Source organism: Salvia splendens, chromosome 21 (genome assembly GCF_004379255.2).
Source record: "Salvia splendens isolate huo1 chromosome 21, SspV2, whole genome shotgun sequence".
NCBI classification, from domain to species: Eukaryota; Viridiplantae; Streptophyta; class Magnoliopsida; order Lamiales; family Lamiaceae; genus Salvia; species Salvia splendens.
Window position 1 is genome coordinate 9,466,921 of NC_056052.1, and position 4,044 is coordinate 9,470,964.

A 4,044-nucleotide genomic window follows, 5' to 3' on the forward strand; every position below is an offset into this window, starting at 1 on the left:
GGGGATACCTTCATCATCACTACCTCCCATCTGTTGGGATGCCATTTTACACAAATGGAAGGCTCGTTGAGGGGGACTAATATTGCACCAAAGAATGAATTAGGACGAAAACGAATACGGCAATGAATACAGAAGAAAACGATCTATGTATTATGTATAGCAACTATGCGATGAGCTAATTGTGAATAAGAACTTGAATCATAAATAAATCAGGAAGATCCAAACAAACTTAACGCAGATTGTGAAATAGATTATGTATAACAAGTATGCAATGAGCTAATTTCCCGATTACGCCCGCTTAAACCCCCAACAAACACAATACAATACATTAGTTGAACAAACTATCACACCAAAATGAAGGAAGTCGACAACAATTAAATCGATGTTTCACAAATGTGTCACGATACCAAAAAGAGGAACAACCTAATTTTATATGAAACATTTAACAGCGTTTCTGCGACGAAATCGAAAGAGGCACAACCATATTTTATATGAACCTTCGGGAAGGAGGGCCGAGGGAAGGAGAACAACACAAGACGTACCTGAGTAGGTCACGACGAAACGGCGGATGGCTGTCAATCTTGCCCGACACAGTAGCTGCAATCGGCAAAGTGGAATGTTGGAGAGAAGCGCGAAATCAATAGACAGCAGGCGGGCGATTCTACTGTGCCAAAATTAGAAAATAGGGTTTGCAAGGATAAAAATGTCACTACAATAATCTTAGAAGGACAAATTTGTCCATGTATTTTTGTATCAGCAGTTTCTGCAGTCCAAACCAAACATAATATAAGCTATCATGGGGTTGCTGTCGGTACAACCAAACATCAAAGTGAGATACATATCTTACTACACTATCATGTAAAATCAATGTGAGGAGACTATCTCATATAACACTGTCAGTGCAACCAAACGAGCCCTAAGAATACTTTATGAAACATTGATAATATAGTTAGAAACACGTCATTAATTATATTAAAATATCCTTACCAGTTTTTTCAGTGATTCTATTTATTATTTTATCTAATAATGGATTTTTAAATATGAGTAACTTTACATGATCTATTTATTTATTTATTATTGATAAATACCAATGAATTTTAACTAACCTATTATCAAAATAACATTCACACGTTACGAAAGGCGGTTTCCTGATTTACTTAATGGAGTTGTGAATCATTTATTATTAAACATAGACTTATATAAAACCCTAAAACAATTGTAAATTAATGCGAAGAAATCAATAATGTATATCTTTTATGATTATTTAAAACCTTCATGTCCAATTCTTGTTTTCCGGTGCACATGATCTGATTTTTAACGAAAAGATTTATACAGTAGATTTTTTTTCTTATCCTTTATTTGAAAACAGATTGAGCTTCACTTTGACTGTAAATCTAAAAAGATTCAATTCGACTCAAACTCTCCATATATATATATATATATATATAGGTATATATATATATATATATATATATATATATATATATATATATATTATATATATATATATATATCAAGCTACAATTTATTTGCTAACACAGTCAAAATCAAACGCCTTCATTAATCGTGAGATTTCTCTCTTTCATCTTCCCCTTGTGCTTTACTTATTTTAAATGAAATTTTTCTACCTTGTTAGTGAAAAGTATCCCATGTTTTATATGATACAAAACCCAATAAAAGTCTTCAATTTAATTACATGCACATTGTATTTATGATTTATCTCTGTTCTTATAGAGTGGAGCCATCATGACTAACCATACCGATGTCTCAGTTCCACTAAGATTGAGGTTTGCCTAAATTCTGTCAATTGTTTGTGTTGTTGTTACATTCTTGTTTTTGTCTTGATCATAATTATATGTGATTAAATTTAGGGGAGACTTAAGGCCATTATCATATGTTGGTTTTTCGGCTTAGGCAATCTCGTCGCGTGGAATAGCATGCTAACTATCTCCGATTATTACTATCAAGTCTTCCCGGTAACTGTTTTATACGTTTTATAGTTTTTGCTATGTTTTGTTGAGCCTGTCGGCTTGCAAACAAATTTTGTGCAGGCATGTCCCAAAGCGAACAGTATCAAACTGATGTGCAGTCGACAACATTGTATAATGTGATAAAATGAAGTCCTATGTTTGTTTGCTTTGCAGAAGTACCATCCATCAAGGGTACTTACCCTAGTGTATCAACCCTTTGCATTTGAACTAGCTTACTACGAAGCCAAGATCAATACAAGGAGACGAATCTTGTTCGGATACATCCTCTTCTCTTTATGCACACTCGCACTTGTACTCGTGAGTTGACCGATCACATCTCGTTTGTTTTCACAACCGCGCACCCTTTTTAATCCCCTACTCTGTTGCAGCTGGATGTGGGAACATCAGGGAAAGGAGGGGCTGCAAATTACGTCGGTATCTGTCTTCTCGTTGCTGGTTTTGGACTAGCAGATGCTTTCACCCAAGGAGGATTGTTGGAGACTTATCCTTCATGGATCCTACCTTCCTGCAGTCCTTCTTTGCTGGTTTGGCTGCATCCGGAGCCCTCACTTCCGGCTTGAGGCTCATTACAAAGTGGGCTTTTGACAAAACTGATGACGGCCTTCGCAAGGGTGTTAGTGAGTCACTCTCACTCACTCATGTTATAATACATAGCAAGGTTTACTTTCAACAAATGACATTTTCTTCTGTGTTTTTCCAGTTCTGTTCCTGTCCATTTCAACCTTGTTAGAGTTCAGTTCTGTATTCCTATATGCATTCGTCTTTGGTAGAATACCAATTGTCAAGCACTACCGCAAGAAGGCAGCCTCGGAGGGCTCCAAACCGTTGCATCAGATCTTGCTGATGCCGGGATCCATACCACAGATGATCAAGTTGTAAGTATTTGTATTATGACAAGTCCATTTCATATTTGAGTTTACAACATTACTTACATTTTAGTATTTTAGGATAGTGAAAGGTTAAGCAACAAGGCATTGATTTGGGAGAATCGTGATCTTGGCTTTGACCTTTGGTTGATCTATGCAATCACATTATCAATTTTTCCCGTTTCTTATGCGAAAACACCGGCCAACACAGGCTAGGATCTTGGTGAGTTAGCGTATATAGTAATCACTCTTTCTCTAGCAAATAAACATGAAATTGAGTTGTCTTTGTGCTTCGTAGGTATGCAGTTGTGCTCATGGCACTCTACAACTTTTGGGATCTCGTCGGAAGGTATGTTCCTCTCATTGACTGCATCCGATTGAAGTCGCGAAAGGGTCTCATGGTCGCGTGTTTGTCTCGTTTGGCACTCATTCCGTGCTTCTACTTCACGGCCAAGTATGGAGACCAAGGGTGGATGATCATGCTGGTGTCGTTTCTAGGGCTGACAAACGGCTATCTCACGGTATGTGCCTTAGTCGCGCCTAAGGTGTATAAGGTGAGTTTCACAAATTGCTTTTGTCGAACACTTGGTAGCAAGCGTGACCGTCTTGGGTAACGTGGATGAGCTATTTTTGTATGTAGGCACCGGAGCAGAATGCGTTGGGCAATCTGTTGGTTGTGTTTCTCATCAGTGGTATATTTTCGGGCGTTGTTCTCGACTGGTTGTGGTTGATCAACCATGGGTCATTTTGAGAAACGACATCGTTTTGGTTATAAATGATCTTCCCATAAATTAAATGACAATCTTGCAAATTTCTCCAGAACTCCCTTTTTTACAGCAGGTTTTTTTTTTTCAAACCATTTGGAAGTTGGAACAATACGAAATAAGACTGCAATTAAACATCTATTGTAATTAAATTGAGTAATTAAAAAAGTAAGCACTGTAAATAAATTGACAATGAAAAGGGCTGTAGTGATTGACTCCAAACGCTGCCGTTTAATTGGCACAGCAGCCCCTGCTGCTGTGTTCCCACCACAGCAGGGATCCTCCCCTTGCATCATATTTCACACTAAAATCACTTTATACAAATGGGCCCATTTCATATGCTTAAATGAACATACACATACACATACACATACACATACACATACACATTAGGGGTGAGCAAAAAATCCGAAAACCGAATAT

General features: G+C 37.4%; 1 pseudogene; it reads left to right on the top strand.

Annotated features, from left to right (window-relative positions):
* The first annotated feature begins 796 nt into the window (after positions 1–796).
* Positions 797–3,608, top strand: LOC121784192 (annotated as a pseudogene).
* Positions 3,609–4,044: the final 436 nt, after the last annotated feature.